Source organism: Lycorma delicatula, chromosome 2, assembly GCF_047948215.1.
Source record: "Lycorma delicatula isolate Av1 chromosome 2, ASM4794821v1, whole genome shotgun sequence".
Taxonomy (NCBI): Eukaryota; Metazoa; Arthropoda; class Insecta; order Hemiptera; family Fulgoridae; genus Lycorma; species Lycorma delicatula.
The window spans coordinates 112,111,137-112,130,682 of NC_134456.1; the positions used below are offsets into that span (position 1 = coordinate 112,111,137).

The 19,546-nt window shown below is 27.7% G+C and overlaps 1 protein-coding gene across 1 annotated transcript in view; it reads left to right on the forward strand.

Moving 5' to 3' along the window:
* The first annotated feature begins 4,710 nt into the window (after positions 1-4,710).
* The window catches only part of kkv (hyaluronan synthase-like protein kkv), a 195,245-nt gene continuing 180,409 nt past the window's right edge, over positions 4,711-19,546 (forward strand). The window contains exon 1 of the mRNA XM_075356090.1: positions 4,711-4,840. The gene's annotated coding sequence lies outside the window, so the exon portion shown is untranslated. The remainder of the gene's footprint in view (positions 4,841-19,546) is intronic.

Sequence of the window (19,546 nt, forward strand, 5' to 3'; positions counted from 1 at the left end):
TTTTATACTAGGTACAAGATTTATTAAAAAAAAACTGTTTTTAATGTTTTGCTTTATTTTCTAAAGAAAGGATCACTGTTATAGGCTATTAACACAAGTAATTAGGTGGTAGAAATAATATTTACTATAATAATTTAAATAAATTGGAAATTCAGGATTTTCTGAAACAGGCATGAGTGATTGTCTTTTGTGAGACGAGCTTCCTATGATCAGCCTCACTTCCTCATTGAAAATTATTGTTTATTATTTACCTACTGTAAAATTCGATTTTAAAAAAATTCTCGATTATGCAAAGTTATTAGAATCCAAAATTATAGTAAAAACTATAATTTGATGTCTAGGCTCTAGAGATAGGGTACATAATTTAGAATAATTTCCTAATCACAATAAAAAAATTGTTAAAACAAAGAGAAAATAAACGTTCATTATCAAGAAAAAAATGTTTAAGTATTACTTTCTCAGCTCACTCCCTCTCTCTATAAATATATATTTGTTAGGTATAGCTGTAAGAATACTAAATAAAGGAAATGATGCTCATTTGGTGAAATTCTGCACGTCGGGCTTTTTGCAATCTTGGAGATTCATGAACTTCTCAAACCAAAAATCAATTTTAGACTTTAAATGTTTCTATCCAAGTTGGCTTTTGCTGTTATCTTTAACTAAATGAACCAACCCATTTCAGCCAAAATGGATGAAACTAAATGAATGAAATTCAACGAAATGATTTCTGTGTATTTGGCATTGATGCCATTTAATTTTGGTTAAAATTGTTCTTGCAGGCAGGAAGACTTCTTGGATCCAGTATCTCAAAACTATACTCAAGGGGATAGGTAAATCTTTTTTTTTATCATTTATTGCCTCTTATGTGGGAAGATACTTTCTAATGCTATTTGGTCTTATTCAACTCCCATGAAGGAAATGAAAAACCTTGTTTTCTTTTTTATTGTTTTGGACTCAAAGTCACATTCTTGTGTGTGCAATCATTAGATGATTCCACTACATTAGTATTTCACTTTGGTTATGCATTTCCGCAATTTTATTTTGGAGTTGGGGCAATAATCTTAATTTTTTTGCTTGTCCTTGTCAAGTACCTTTTTGCTTGATATCTGTTGACTGGATAAACAGATTTTGAAAAATGTTTTACTATGATTTCTGGACATGAATCATTGATACCATTTATGTTTGGTTACAACTGGCTAAGGAAATGAAAAGATATGATTACCATGAGTCCCATACATCAAAATCTTATCAATATGTAGAAAAATATTTTTTACATAATTAAAAATCTCTTAGGAAACTTATACATTTAGCCAGGGAACATTAGCTTTTTCAGTTTTGAATATTATTTTTTTTAAGAAAGGTTTTATGTGCTCCTCTTTTGTGTAACCACTTTGCAGTTTACATCAGAGATTAATCTTTGGCTGAAATAATAACTCTTACGTTTGTAGTAGCATAACAGCTTTTTTTTAGTTAAACTTAGTGATTGTTTTAGAAATCTTAAGTTAAATTATAGAAAATTCATGTTTGATTTTTGAATATTTTTATAAGAGGCGACTGAAAGGGAAGTACCAGACTCTTGCAGATGCCTTATCCATATGTTTTTTTTTGTCTAGAAGTGTATATTATGCTTTGATGTTTAGTGATGAACAGATAATTTGAAATTTTTCAGGTACATGCATTCTTAGTTGAATGAGGATCATTATGGCTAATGGCCCTATCAGCTGATGCCATTAAAACTACCAAAAAAGCTAATAATAAGAAAAAAGATTCTGTTGATTTGAAAACAAAACGCCGATCTCCGTGGTGTAGTGGTAGTGACTCGGCCTTTCATCCGGATTTCTCAGGTTCGAATCCCGGTCAGGGATGGCATTTTTCATACGCCATAAGATCTATTTACACATCCCACGCACAAACTTTATGCTTATGTGTTGAGATCATCAAGCAAAAGAAAAACACACAGAATTTTCCGATTTATTGTTTGGGTCGAACAACATTATTAGATGGTAATTTAAATGTATCATCCAATATCAGCAAACGTGTTTACCTTTAATTTCATGACTGACTAATTTAAACTGAGTTCATTTTTCACCAGTTATTGTAATATTAACTTATCACCAATTTTTTTTAAACGAAGACTTGCATCAAGGGTCTGAAATAACATGTTAAAGTTTTTAGGGTTTCTTATTTCTGAAAATTTTTGTTATTTACTTAATTGGAATCTCCTGTCGTAAAACAATTATTTATTCATTTTTTAGGGGTTTTGAGAGATATATCTCATTTTAGGCGAATTTATTTCCAGATCACATTTTTATACTATTAAAAGTATTCTATATGCATGATCAGAAGTGGGAAGATGGTTTTGAAGGTTTCACCACCCCTTGTAAGCAGTTTTTCCTCAAATATTTTAAAATCCTCTGGGGTTCTTGACCAAACCGAAAACAAGTTTCAATTGTATTTTGATAATTAGAAATCTTCGGTATTAGTAATTATGTGGAATATCATAATTCTTACTGAATTATAAATAAATATTTGTTAAGGCAAAAGACTCACTGTAAAGTATTTTAATATTTTTAGTAGAGATTTAAGTAGATAGAAAATTTGTTTAATGAATTTAGTATTGTAATACTTTAATGGATATCTGAAATAGTCAAGTGAACTGTGTATATCGTATGAAATTGGTATAAAATGCTACTTATTAACAAAAAAGGCTGTATTTTCTAAAGGTGCGATTATTACTAGCAATGCGACACGTACTTTATCTGTAAAAAAAACTTATATTTAATATTAGGGCTAATTTTTTTCCAAATTAAATTAAGTAGAACAAAATTAAATTTTTTCATAAAACAAAGAAAAGCGTAAATTTTGAGAAAGCGGACTTTTTTTATGACATCTCAAAAAAATTGAAATTTTAATAATTTGATAAAGAAATTTTAACTGTAATGAAAAATTAATATAAAATTGTTTTTTTTTCATTTTAATCAAAGAAATCAAGAATTCCTATTTCAGAACGTAATTATTATGTATGTAATTTTGTCACTAACTCAGGATTCCCTGAAAATACTTATTATTTAACTTTTCACACATTTGAATGTTTCAGTTAAGAACATCAATGGATGAAAAATTATGAATTAAATTTCTGGATTCTCAGTTCAGAAATCACTAGTTGAGGTTATGATATCGGCCGACTTTTTTAAACTGTTTGGCACGGTCACACGCCACCAATTTTAATTTCGATGTCAAAATCTTTATGTAATTATATGATATAAAGAAAACAGTTCGTCGCAAAATAGTTAAGTTAAATTAGAGCTTAGATTCGTAGAGATCTTTATTAATAATCTATAGAAGTTTAATTTCCAAATATTAAATAATTTAAGTCCTTATCTTTAACTAAATGTAAGATGTTAAAATTAACAAAATAAACATAACCGAGAACTTATAAACCCCTCATTGCAATCTATAAAACGTATTTTAACCTACTTACTGTCGGAATATATAATATATATATATATATATAATGAAAAAGAAAACAAGAAGGCATTTACATTACTTTTTAACTATTTCAAACCTTTCTGCAAATCGGTATGTACGTAAAATCATTAATCAATTGAATGAATTTGATATTTTATTTATGAAAATTCAGTTGCTTATAATAGTTTATGTATTTTATAAGAATCTTCTTTCAAACCATATATACATATATATATATATATTTTTAAATTATTTGTTAGGTGTTATTTTACCTGCTTAGGTAAAATGCTTTTTTAGAATTTCAGTTATTTAATTTAAATTTGTTTGTATTATTCAAATTAAATTATTTTTTACGGTTTTACAACGTTTTTGTACTCAGTATTATTACGAGATACTACAATAATTATAATTTTAAAGCTCTTTTACAAGCATTTCTATTTAATATCGCACTTGATAAATCCAAATCAATTTCGATTTTTTATTAACAGATATAAATAGCTTTTATCTTCTGTATTTTCATGCATTCTGAATTATTCTTGTGTTTGAGATGAATTATTCGACTTCTACTAAATGAAAATCTGTATAACTTTTTTAAAGATAAAGGGGCACACCACAAACACACCTTATAATATTACCTTCCATCTGGCATTGTCTAACAAAAATCAATAAATACTGCAAAAATTAATCAACGTGTAATTACTAATTAAAAAAATTAAAATAATGTTTTACTAATTAAAATAATTTATAAGTTATAGAATAAATTGTAAGCTTTTAGGCGAAATAATAACTTTAATTATAACCAGTATTTCAAAAACCAACGGTCAAGTAGCAAAATATATTATTTAATTCAAACTCCTTATTAAACACTTTAAATAAGTGCATTTTAATAAAAATGACATAAAAAGGTTAACAAGAACATTTTCTTAATGTCAAGTAAACTGACATTCAAAAAAATTTAATTACATACCGTTATTATTATTTTTTAAATAATAAATAAACTTCCGTTAAGATAAGGTTGTTCACTTCCTACAGACTGTTACCGGAGTGTGTTGTATTAGAGACGTGTTGTTTGTTTCATTTCATGGACTCCAAAAGAAAGTCGAACGGGAGTTGAGTGGGAGCGTAAGTACCTTGTGACGACACGAGTAACTAGCCAATCAGCACACGTCTTCGTTCTGTCCAAAAGATCTCGAAGGTGAAAATGTCCAGTCTTACTACAGCTTTGCCTTGAGAAGGTTCTGACCAGAGTTAGGCTATGCCAAAAGTGTAAGTGAAGTGATGGTTTATTTTCATCATGACCAGACTGCACGGGTATTACAACTGCTGCTGAAGTAGATAGACTCATAATTTTTCACTCACTCCTTTTCGAATTGTAAGTTAAATTTAAAAAATAATTAATTTAAGATAAAACAAAACTATTATTTTATGAAAATAATAAATAATTTAATTAGATAAAACTTATAACACTTCCAACGTGTTTATCATTATATTTTTGGATTCTTAAAAATAATTGCCGATCTAAAAATTAGTTAACTTTAAAAATATTGTATTTATCACCGACTTACTTATGTCATGAAAAATGTCTTAAGCGGCGGCTCTTTCAATCCACGCATTCACACTTTACCATGCACGTTTTATTGATATCGTGTCTTTTCCATACACGATTTACTAGCAAATAAAAAGGTTAATAAACCTGATTAAACACAAACATAAAGAAAAAAATTGCATTAGCTTTAACAGTACTTAAATTAAAGTAAATAAGCAACCCAATATTTCAGTATATAATCATTTTTTTAACACAAAATTAAGTACGTATTTTAAGATTTATTTGTCATGAGATCATTATTTTCATTTCTGCTGGGAATAAATATAATAATAAGAGGATTTCAACTTTTAGAAAGGGTTTTAGAATATTTAGAAAATATATTTTCTTTGAGATGTTAATTCAAGTGTTTGCTCCTTTTTTTTTGCAATAACAAATCTTATTTCTCCTGGGTTTTATTATTATTATTAATTTACAATCATTTCTTATAAGTTACATTAAAAACGTATTCCACTCTCCACGATAGAGAAGTAGCGTTTGTGCCTTTTATCTAGACTTACTGCGTTGAGATGCTTGCCAAACTTGGATGGTTTTTATATGATACGAAATTCATCCCTCATCCATATCTCTCTCTCTCTTTCTGTTTAGCCTCCGGAACCACCTTAAGGTATTACTTCAGATGATGATATGTACTAATGTAAATGAAGTGAAGTCTTGTACTGTCTCAAGTCGATCATTCCAGAGATTTGCGGTTAACTGAAATCCAACCATTAAAGAACACCGGTATGTACGATCTAATATTCAAATCCGTATAGAAAAAACTGCCTTTACTAGGATTTGAACCTTAGAACTCTCGACTTCGAAATCAGCTGATTTGCGATGACGAGATGACCACTAGACCAGCCCGGTGGTCATCCCTCATCCATACAAAAAAGAAACGTTAATTAAAATTAAGCGTAAAATCGTTTCAGGTTTCAAATGTATTCGTTTATTTTAACTAATTTTTTTTTTCTGAAAGAGGTGAACAGTTTCTGAAGTTTATTTTATTAACAAACCAACAACGATTTTCAACTTTTATTAATTTTTTAATTCGTTTGGTAGTTTTTTTGCACATGTAGAAATTATTTTGCACATGAAGTTGGGTACAGGAATAATTATGTAATATCAAAGCAAAAGTTATATACAAGTATAATGAAAAACAGAACACCATATTCGTAAAATATTAATAACGCCATGGAAAAAATATAATTTTTAAACCCTATTTTATTTAATTTTTTGACGGTTATTTCTTTCTTAATTTAATGTTTATTATGGAGTAGATAAGATATTTCATACTAGTTCTTTAATTTTGCGTGGAATAGAATAGTTACAAATATTGGAGCTACTTTTTACGCAAATAAAAAGTAGAAAATTATTTACGAAGACATCCCAGGATAATTTCTTTACCCACGTATATGACCTTAGAAGCCCTTACCTCTATAATTTAGAAAGGTAAGTGCAATACAATGTCGGTGTACGTATGCGACGTAAAAAATATCCATATAGATACTATTAGGTGTAATGCTTTATCAGTCTATACCACCTATCTGAATAGATTTGTACAACTGATTCGGGAATGAAGTTTGCTCTGTTCTTATCTTAGGCTAACAATTGTTTTCTAATCTTCATGCCTAATTTTTACCTACTGTCCTTTTATAATTTATTATACGAAAGGAAGTTTAGCAATTAATCTAAACAGTCCCGTTCCTAAATTTTTGTATTTCTTGATATTTTATGGTAGTGCTTAAAAAAAAATTACTTAAATCTCGGTTTTAAAACTCAATATTTTATCTGTTGATATTCCAATTAAAAGTTTGCTTTATATGTTTTATATATATATAATAGATATACAAGTGTTTCAAAATGAATATCGGGGTTTTAAATTTATGTAATATTTCTCAAGTTTCACGTACATTGATTAATTATGCATGGAATGATAAAACAACTTAAACAGTTTTAGCTGTGTGCAAGCACTAAGGTCTAAAAATTACGGTTTGCATGCTAGCTTTGTAAATGAAATGATGCACTGTGACGATGAAGACTCTTTTTATCGTCTGGAATTCAGTGAAGAATCAACATTTCATGTTAATAAAAAAGTAACCACTCATAATGTGCGTATCTGGCGATCATAAAATCCTCACGAAATATTGCGATGTAAACGAGACTCCCCAAAACTGAATGTTTGTTGTGCTGTAACCCTACGGCAAGTTTACAAGCCGTATTTTTTCACGGAAGTAAATGTGTCTTATTGTAATATGGTAAAACTATGGCTCTTTCCTCAACTGCAATAAGAACCAAAGAACTTTATTTGGCAACAAGATGGTGCGCCTCCTCATTGGCATAACGCTGTACGTGATCGGTTGAATGAAATTGTCTCCGACCGCTGGATCGATCACCGGGGACCAGATGACAGGGCTTGTTTGCCGTGGCCTCCACGTTCTCCCGATCTGAACCCGTCTCCTGTCGGCTGGATATGTGCCGTGTGACAAATAGTGCTCAAATTGAACACTTATAGGAAAAACTGTTTGAGTTTCTCTTTCATTTCATGTATAATTTATCAGTGTTCGTTAAACTTAATAAATATAACACAACCCAAATATTCATTTTGAAACACACACACACACATGTTCTAAAATCGTATAACATATAACCTAAAATCATGAAATTTGGTGATGTTGGTTGTGTATTAAAAGATTCATTCCATAAAAAGGATTGGATACGGAAATGGAGAGGTAATTAAGAAATACTTTTTTTGAAAATGACGAGTATTTAAAAAAAAAATACATTTCTGTATAGTAGAAACGTTTTGAAAAAACTTCAGAAAAACCTCAAAGTATGCGTTTAACGAGTTTAATGCTTTTAAAAAAAAAATATTTTTTTAATATTCAACTAAGTGATTTGAAAAGTCTTTATTGTTTTTTTTTCTGATAATAAAGCATTGTCAGTGTATATTAATAGTTCTCAGCCTTATTACAATAGAAAGTAATATATTCTATCCGTAAAAATTTTAGATTTATAAATTTTCTTTATTTATGAATAAAGAAAATTTAAAATCGTTTATTTACAAGTTTTTATATCCAAATAGAATCAATGTATATGTTTCAGTAGATAAGAAAATAAGTAAGATCATTGGGATTCAAATTTTAAAATTTATCACTGGGAAAAAGTTAAGTATTTATTCTAATTCCGGGAAAGTTTTGTAACATCGTTGCTGAATTATTATTTTTTTTTTTAAACTTAAGGAGTCATGTTGGAAAATTTCTTATTGAGTACGTTTTCCACAATCACAACACCACGTAAGCTTGATAGGACAAAAGATGTTCAGTTAATAAATTACATGTGTTTTTAATTTATATAATTACATCTTAATACAATAAAGTAGGCTTAATTATCACTACGAGTAAATTCATTTTTAATAAATTTTCATAAGTTTCATGGTTTTTATCACTGTTCTTTTATGCGAGTTTAAATGTTTAACGATAAATTTAGATGTGGTGAACGAGTCTGTATGAAACTTTACAGGATTGTTCCTTAGATTTTGGAAGGAATTTTCTAGTGGATTAAAAGTGTTTCAAGAGAAACTTTTGCGGTACGAGACAGTATTTTATTTACTATCAACATTTTTGTTTATGTAATAAATAACTTTTAAGTTTTAGAATTAAAAATTTATACCTATAAAAATTTATCAAATCAATTCTGGAAAATTAATTTTCCAAAAAAATTGCAGTGTTTTTGCTCTGATTGAATCTCACTATATAAAATAATTAGGCTATTGTAGGATATTACAACACATAAATTTCTAAAATTCATCCTATGTAATGTTTTCAGCGCATTACAGAGAGTGTTATAATTAGAATCTCTTTTAGATTGTTTAATTCTTTAATCTAGAGCGAATTAAAAAAAAAAGATAAATGCATTGCTTGAATTGTCATCAAATTAAAAGGAAAATTACCCATTTTTATTTTACAATTTTCTGATTTTTGTTACCAAATTTTAATATAACTTTTAATCATAAAAAAATATTCGTTTAGAGTATAACGCTTTGTGAGTGAAACTTGGACAATAGAAAACTCATAAAAATAAACGATAGAGGCTTTTGAAATTTTGAGTTAAAGAGAATGTTGAATACTAGACGGATTGATAGAATATGAAACGGAAAAATTTTTAAGAAGAATTGGTGAATAGAGAAGTTTCTGACAGAATCTTGTAAAGAGAAATTAAAGACTGGCGGGCTAAAAATGAACATGTCCAGAATACGTAAATTGGTTCCAGAAGGAAGTACAGAGAATAAAAATAGTGAAGATAGACAAAGATTAGAGTTATGAAATAGACAATTGAGGATTTAGGATATAACATATATGCATAGGTTATGGAAGTGGCACAGAATAGAAAAAAACAGAAAAGTGCATCGAACCAGTCAAACAAAATACATTGGATCAAGAAGACAAAAATCTTATTTTTTGCAAATTTTCTATAAACATTTATTTTAACAAAAATTAATTTCAGCAAGATTATGTTATAATCCCATAATTAGTAAATCAATAGAACTACATAAACTACTGTATATGTATATACAGTTAATAGAAAGGGAAATATAGGTAGGTTGATAAAGTGAGAGAGTTTATAATTATCATATTTATTTTTAGTTCCCACTATGAATAAGAGGTCTGCTAAATATCACGGCTATGTCTGCCTTTGCGTGTTCAAATAAGTTTATACAGGAATTGTCTATCGTTACAATATTAAGCAATAGGTTAAACGATCATGCGATAATATCCATTCATCTGTAATACAATTATTGCATTATTATGACGTTACAACTAGTAAATCGTAAATGCAATATTGTTTAAAGGTTAATTCTCATTAAATTATGAACATTAAGCTTCTCCCTACCCATTCATATAACGGTGACGTAAAGTTGTCTATTTTATAACGAATTTAAGGTAAATTGTTATAGCGCAGCAGTTGGTTGTTAAATGATTGTTTTCTCATCGACAGTATCATCTTGGATTCTTTTTTTAGATACTAGGCTTTCTCTTTATAGTCTTTTTTTATCATTACCTTCTTTTAGGACTTTAATAAAATATTTTCCAATTACACCTCATTTATCCGTTTGTTTCAAATTACCATTCTTTATCCATTTTTTCTCTCTCTGTATCATCTATCAAGGTTATATAAAATCCTTTCTTTGCTTAAAAGCATTTTTCTTCGTTAAATTCAGCAAAATAACCTTTTTAGATATGTATAAAAGTATTTTTACTTCCTTGTTCGAAGTAAAGGAAGTATTATGATCGCAAAACATTTCGGTTTTCATATTTCAACGGAAATATTCATTTTGACAATCCCTGAATCCATTTTGACTAGTTTCGGCGTGACGTCTGTACGCACGTCTGTGTGTATATGTGTATGTATCTCGCATAACTAAAAAACGACTAGCTGTAGGATGTTGAAATTTTGGATTTTGCACTGATCTAACATCTAGTTATGCACTTCCCTTTTTGATTGCAATCGAAATTAAAATTAAAGTTTTAATTAATGAAATATTTGGATCTTAAAGGGAAGTCACATCGGTTCGAATCAGACTTTATCTCCTTTTGTTTTTTTTTATAATTTTTTTTAACTTTTCTTTTTTTTAAATTTAAATATATTGACTTAATAGATTAACCCGTGATTGTAAAAAATAAATAAATAATAATTCATTGATAATGGAAAAAAAATTAGTGAAATAAAATTAGAACTAAAACAAAATAAAAATAATGGATTTGGTAAAACATCTGATTATTTAATATTAACTGAAAATTATAATTTAGAATCGTATTATTTTTGAATTTTCTTAGCAAATTCTTATAAAAATTATATATTTATTTTAAAAAAAAATCATTTTATTTAATTATTTGACAGAAAAATAAAATAACTTTTTGTATTGTATTCAATTTAAAGTAATTGTTGACATTTTTTTTTTCACTTGTGTGTAATATGTACAAGAGATTTCTGGTGAAGTTAGTAATAATTAAACTATTTCGTTTACTGAACTATTCCGTATACTGGTTATAAATAATCATTTTGACCTTACGGTGTAGAATAATCAGTTTTTATTATTGCATTATTTGGTAAACAATTTATTTATTTAAAAAGTAATCAAGGGAATTTTACTCTAACCTAATATTTCAGGTAAGATTGTTGAATTAATAATTTTATAAATATTTGATAATAAAAACTAATATTTTAGCAGTTGTGTAACTGTCCATTTTTATTAAAGATTGGAGGGATCTTATCTCAATTTCAAATGAAATAATTTTAAATGAAGTGCAGCAAAAATGTATATATGTAACTTAATAGACGTACAAGGTCTGTGGTGTCAGGGTTCGAATCCCGGTCAGACGTGGCATTTTCACACACGCTACAAATCATTCGCTTCACATTTCATTCTCTGAAGCAATACCTAACGTTGGACCCGGTGGTTAAACAAAAAAAAAAGGTCTGGGGTGTCCACATCAGATTTTTTTTTTAATTATTGATTTACGATATATTTTTTCAACTTTTAGAAATGTTTATATGAGCCAGAATTTAAGTATTATTTATTTAAATTAAATATTATAGCAATATTTATTAGATAAATCAGTTAACCATACGAGAAAATTAGTAGTGGCATAGTGGCAAATATTTTGTCTTAATATACCAAAATTGTTAATTATATTTTTCTTTTTAGTTTTTTTTTCTTAGTAAACAATTCTAGATCATAGAATTATAAGTGTAAATGTCATATCTAGATACAATAATTTTTACCCACGACGGAATCCAGACGGTATATGCGTTTGGGGTAAGAGGTTGTGTGTGAGTTTGTTTGTATGTCTGTTACCATTTTCCTCAAAACCTACTGGACCGATTTTGGTGCGGTTTTTTGCATAACATAGGTATCAGATCCTCAAAGCTGGTTCTTAGATTAGTTTTACGGTTATAAGCCTCCAGGGGGCGCTGTAGTAGATATGTTTCTTCAAAACGGCTTCGTGTGTTTTTTAAATTTAAAATTTTTTCACTTATACTTTTACTATTCTGAAAAAAAAGTTTAATAATAATTAATATGGTTGAAAATAAGTAAAAAGATAAGGGGTTACATAAGGATAATTATAAAATTTACAATATTTCAAATACTCTTTCAACGCCGATTTAATTCGATAAATAAAAAAAAAAATTATTATAAAAATTACAACTGCTGAATATCATAAATCTGTCTTTTAGAATGTGCTATTAAAAAATATTAGTGTAGGCTATATACGTTACATGTCATACAACAAAAAATAATCATTTAACTGAATTCGATAAAAATTGAATAAGTTATTGTTTGCGGGTTTTTTCTTTTTTTTTGTTAAAAGAGTTTGCTTCTCTGGAATTGTGCATTTAGACAACTGTTCGTGTGTATCATACAAGTAATGTGCGCGCGAAGCAATATTTATATATATATATCCATTATTAACAATCGCGTGACCGTAACGCTTTTTAATTACGCAGTATGATAGATGAAATAAAATAAATTTCGTCCTGGTTGAAATATAGTTCATCCAGTTTATATCATAAAATTGAGTAATAAATTCACTAATAAATATTAAAATATTATAATCGAGCCTAATTTATTTTTTATAGTGAATAAATTATAATTATTAAAATAAGTCGATTCAAAAACATTAATATAATAAAACAATTAATTTATTAATTAAAAAAACTTATTAAATTATAAAAGACAATTTAGAAAATAGATTAAAATTATGATTTTAATGTTGGTGATTTTAACGGGTGGTTACGCTGAATGTGTTGGCTACAGTAACATAATCAAACAGATTGTATTGAATTGAACTGCTTGGTCTGAGTCGGATTGTTGAGAAAGTGAAAGGCGAACCAGGCAGATACATTTCATAACCAGGATATTTAAGTAACAGACAACAAACTATGATTCCAATAAAAATAGCCGATATAAAAACTGCTTATATTTAATTATACTCCATAAATACAAATATATATATATATATATATATATATATATATATATATATATATATATAGGCGTAGTAGTTAGTTACATTGGCGTAGTTAGACATTGTTTAAATGTAAACTTCTATGTAATAAACGAAAAAAATATGAAAATTCATGTGTTATCCATAAAATTACAATAATGATCAACATATAAACATTGTTATTTTATTAATTTCAAGGACAAATATTCATGTAGTAGAGTTGCTACATTTTTATTAGCTAATATTTTCAATCTAATTACAACTAATCAGCTGACTAATAATAGGTTTAGATAAAATACAATATGTGCTACAAACAGTAATTTAATTTGTTCTGGGTCTGAATGCCGGTCAGGTTTGAAAGTTTTCATATACAAAAAATATTTCATACCAAATTCCTGAGTACAAGCCTTGAGATTATCATTTAATATATACTCGTATATAAAAAAAATAATTAATTAATCATCTAATATAAAAAATAAACAGTAGATTTTAATAAATACCATTATGAAAGATATGAAGCAAAGCCATATTATTCGTTACAGCCATTTTACTAGATCTTAAGTGATAGGTATGAATTTAAGTATAACTAATATTTATTCCTAATGTGTAAGTTATAATCTGTTTAACTAGTAAATAGTACGAAACCTCCCCCCCACGGACCAATGAGATGGCAATGATATTGTAACAAGACCGGTATAACGGACCTGAGTAACGGATTCCAACCAATTAAGAAGAAAGTAGTAGAAAATATAATATTGGTAGGAATCCAGAAAGGGGCTAAAACAAAACCCTTTTAGTAAAGGTAACAGGTTTGTGCAACAATGGTCTTTTGTAATACTGCCTACTGACACATCTAAATAAATTTTATTCCGTGAGAAGAGTTACCGGACCAAGGTTTGAAATTTCATGGGAAAATATGAGGGCGATTGATCGTTCTCACGCTCAACTGGGATCTGGTCCTGCAGGTAAAGAAGGTCGGAATATAAATATTTCGGGGAAGAACAGTTGAGATCAGTCCAAGCGAGACGTTATGATGTTAGTCTGCAAGATGTGAGTTCCGCGAAATGATCTAAGCGAGACTTTATGATGAGAGTCTGCGAGATGTCAGGCAGCGAGAGTATTCTGGGAGGAGATTAATGAATTTTTAGTTTAGGTTCGACGCAATTACGGTGACGTTACAAGTAATTCCAGTACATGAAAACAATAAATGGTTCGGTGAATTACTGTAAAACTATAAGTGAAAGAGATAATGTAATAAATTTCATTTAAACTGTAAAGGTATTTGCAGTATAAGAACTTTGTACTTGTCTTATCTATTGTACTGTTGTTGTTAATACAAGACTAGTGGTTAAAAGTGTTGAGACTAGCAGTCATGCTAATGTCTTTTTCAACAGGACTGAATTCTAGTTTTCATTATTTATCTACCTGGAAATAAATCCTGGCGATTACTTTAAATTCTGTTTTGTATGTAATCACTGTTTATTATTATTATTACTACTACTATAATTGTTGTTGTTTGTGATTACTACGATCGTTATTTGTTTATTTATTATGGTCATTATTCTAATTATTATTGTAAGTTGTTTATTATTCTGACTTATTATTATTATTACTACTATTGTCATTGTTATTGATTTTTCTGTTTTACTTAATAAATTTAATTATACAAACATTTTAAATTGTTCACCTTTCAATATCCTGATCGAGCCGCGAACACGCAACAATATTTATGATATAGTACACCATATCAGATAATCAAGATTCAAGGCAACTTGAATTATTAATAATTTGTTTAAATATCATCTTTTCTAGTAGTCTTGTACAGACTCAGGTCGACTATTCTTGAAAAGTGTGGTTAATTAAAGTCCAACCAGGGTACACCGCTATCCACTGTCTAGTATTCAAATCGGTATAAAAGCAAATAATTTTTACTAGAATTTGCATCTTTGAACCTTCGACTTCAATAATCAGCTATTAAATAAGTTATTTGTGACGACAAATTTACCACTAGACCAACCCGTGGGCTATTTGAATTTAATGAATATTAAAGTTATTTTAAGTTAAATTTTTCATACATGGCATCGTTGGTATATAAAATTAGTTATAATATAAAAATAAAAATAAACCTTACCAACAATTTATATTACATTCCTAGCACTTTCGGTCATTCGACCATCCTCAGGAGAAAACGTTTTTCGTAATTCATGTTTTAATTTTTATGTTTTAAATTACGAAAAATTTTTTTTTCGTGAGGATAGTCGAATGACTGAAAGCGCTAGGGGTATAATGTAAATTGTTGGTAAGGTTGATTTTTATTTTTATATCATAATTAAAATTATTTTTAAAATTAAAAAAATAAACTTTATTTATATATTCAATCCAATTCAAAGAAAAATAATACGTTTAGAGAAAGTAAGCGGTTTGTTAGAAGATTTAAATAAATGAATTTACGTTTGTTAATATGCGATAAGTCAATCAATTCTAATACTAAATGTATGCATGTATTTTCTCCTTCTTCCTTTAATTTCGGACAGTTCTTCTTATCTCATTTTTTAAAAATTCTTGTACCCATTATTTCTCGTTGTCCAAATGATTAATTCAGTTTAAACAATAATATAGACGGTCTTTTTGTTTATTTATTAATAATCATGTAAATTAGTAATGAAGATTCGTATTTTAACTAAAATTAACAAGTCGGATTTTATACAATATTTTAAAACATGAATTAATTTTATTAAAAATAATAATTTTTTTGTAATAAGTAAGTCTATAAAGTCATAAAAAGCTAAAGTGTGCTTCAAACTTCAAAAAAGTTAATTTGAGAAGTAAATTTAACAAAAGTTCAGTTTCTTATATTTAAAATTATTATAGTACTAATAGTAAGTAACAAGACTGAAGAAGCTTTTTTATTTTAAACAAACGGAAAGCAACCATCAAAATCGAAAAAAAAAACTATTTTATTTCTTTATGTTATAGTACCTAAGTTTTTTTTGGACATGAATAATGTGTAAATTTATACTCGTCAATCATTTTAAGTGGTGAAAAAATTAAGTAACCTTATCACGTGTGAAAGGTTTCCACACGGTCTGAAAAGGTTTTGTTTTTGTTTCCGAAAAATTATTTTTAATTACTCTGTTATTACTTTTCTTAGAAGTAATCTTATTTTCACAAGTTGCTATTACATTTTAATATTTGTTGTATACAAAAAACAGTTGTAATAAATATATAAATGTATAAGAATTCATTTACTATTTTGATATTCGTTTTGATTTTTGAGTGATTTTTTTTCAAAGGTTTGTGTAGAATTTATTGTATTTTGTAAAATAAATTGAACAACTTGTATAAAAATAGCAACACCACAAATGTAACTAAAAATTTCATTTCCCCAGAACTATACATATAAACAAAACCGAACTCCCAGACTCCGTAGCAGTTACTGGATTAAGTGTAAATTAACCTAATTTAAAATTTTACAATAATAAACCGAACCAAATTTTATAATAAAACGTTTTTGAAAACTCACCTCTAAACATTTCTAGCCGTCTTTGCGTACATCTTTGGTGATAAATGGTAGAGTTATAATTGGCTGTTTTTCTAATAATTAGATAGAAACGATTCAGAATTTTATAGAAAAAGTGGGTTGGATTTGAATTGGTGTCTATTTATTTAATAGATTATTGTATGCACTAAATGAACAAACAAAATCTAAGTCGAACATACTTTTGGATCATATAAATACGTTTTGAAAAAAAAATACCGCTTACACTAGCATCAGTTTATGTCATTGTAAGAATAGAGCACTAGCCACTAAATATGATTGTAAAAACGACCGGGAACGTTTTGAAGTGATATTTTTTAAAAACGATTTATTATAAAATTTGCTCGGTTGTTGCAGAAGTTTTTATCTTAAAATTAATTTCTTTGCTTACCGTCCATTGACAAAAACAGAGAATAAAACTATGTAGCTTATTTAAAAAACGAGTTTTTAAAAATATGAAAAAATTTAAGTAAAAAATACTCGTTTTAGCATATTTGATATATTAAAGAAAAAGAAAATTAAGTGACATTTTATTTATTAATATTCGATTCTAGTGAAAAAAAAAACACTTCACTTAACTACAAAAATTTCAAATTTACTTTCCCTCGGATCCTCTTTTCCCTTACCTATATTAATTTTCCTCTAAATCTATTGAATGTAATTTCTGGAAATTTGGTAGTATTTCAGTTTTTTGGGCGCAGTGCTTAATTTACAATCTGTTCCAATTTACTGAAACCATAAGTAAATTTGAATACAAAACCAAAAACAACTATGAGATGCAGAGAAGGGTTTCTATTGAAATTCCTCAAAGAACAATATATATATATATGGAGAGAAAGAGAGAGAGTTGTCCCAAGAAGAGGTATACGTTTTTGATTTAGTATCATTCGCCCATTTCTCCACCGATTCTATTGAAACTTTACAGAACTTTTAATGAAGGCCCTACAAATTTTCTGTAAAAATTCCAACCTTCTAGGATTCATAGAAACAAAATGGCAGCTTTCAAATAAAAAACAATTTCAGATAAACCATATTTTTTATTAATTATAAATAGCTGGTAAAAATGATTAAAAACAAATAATGTATTGTTAAACAGCTGTTCAAATTGAATAAAACGAGTTAATAATTTATAACCACGACTAAGTTATCTAATTGTTTTTAATTATTCTAGTTTTAATTATCATCTGTTTTTAACTGTGAAATTTTAATATAATGTCACTACATTTTAATATAATATTTTATATCAAGAATATTGTGACTTTATTACTAATTAAATTCCCTAAATTTTAATTAAATTTCATTAAATTTAAACAAATTTACTTCATTTTTTGTTTAAATAGTTTGGATTAATGTTTTTTAAAATTTTAATTTTGAAATTTCCGCTATGTTATTTCCGCTAGGATTATCATGATTGTTCTGAGAGTTAATTTCTGCCTTTCCTGGCATTACCACTCTAACATTCTTAGTTACCCGTTTCGGATTTCCATTCTTTTAGCACTCCTTGAGTACTAAAAGTAGTTTTGAGAATTGAGGTCCTCCGAAACGCGTCAAAGGTTAGAATGACAATGCTAGGAAAGGCATTTGCACTTTCAAATTTAGCACTCAATTTTAATTTTGAGTCATAAATTCTATAATTTACGGTATTGAATCATTATTATTATTTATTTTTTTTTTTTCAATTTATCGTTCAGTTGATTAGAACATGTTCTACTTTGGTACTTTGGTTTAATCGTCAGAAGTGAAACAATTACAAAATTCGAAAAGATTTTTATTGAATTTTTATAAAAAAAAATATAGGTCTATGTATACTTATACATAATATAATCTTCCTTTATCCAGTTCTACGATTTTATAACATTCAGCGTTAAAAGTCGATCTGTACGTACAGGAGAATAAATATAACACTGATATTTATAAATAAACAGATTTTTTAATTAAATTATAACAAACGCACATTTTTTCATTATTTTATTAATAGAGTATATTTCAATAAGTTCATTCATTTCTAATCTTGAATTATATACTTTTTCTTCGTTGTGAATACCGGTGAATTTAGAGACTATCTCTCAAGAAGTAATTTAAAAAAAACTTTTGCGCAGTTCTCGGCAAGAAGATCGATTTTTCGTTATTTTATTTATTTATTTTATTTTTTTTGAAAAAGGATCAACTCATTCTAATCAAAAATTTCACAGAAAAAACCTTTGATCCTTAAAGAATAGTTACACGTCAAAAACACACTACAATAGGAAATAAAAATAACAATATTACTAACAAAAGATACAGCAAATAAAGAAAGGTTAACTTCCAATTCACAGCATCATAAATAAAAACGCTCAAATGTTTTCGACTTTAAATTAAGCGTAACCCAAGAACGACTGACTCAACTAATCTCTTTCATATTTTACGCGCCCAACTTCAGATATATTACTACAGCATATGAAATTTTGGAGATTTTCGAGCCTCAAAACTTTATACATAGGCCTATAAATAAATATATATATATATATATATATAAAAACTACAATTTAAACGAATCGTATTTTTGTCCCCTCATACCTCAAAACTTAAAAAAAAATCATTTCCACCCCCGACTCACACCATGCGAAAGTAATATCGTACTTTTCTTCAAAAAGTCGGTAAAAAAATGCACACTCAATCGTGTAATGTTTCGCGTTATTAGTGCTGTCTTGAAAGATAATTTTTTACTTAAGAGATTATTTGATTGAGAAATTCAATAAATAAACGACATTACTTCTCAGGCTTTAGATTCCTTAGTCTCTTTTTTCCTACACGTAATGCTGCTCCTCTAAACATAGTAAATAATTTTTTGTCGATAAATCCAAGAAAAATCTCTTCCTTAAGCGTTAAGGAATTACAGATAAGGTTATTGAACAATGGGTCACAATGCCACAGAATTATCAGCAGACATTTAACTATTTCTAGTATTGA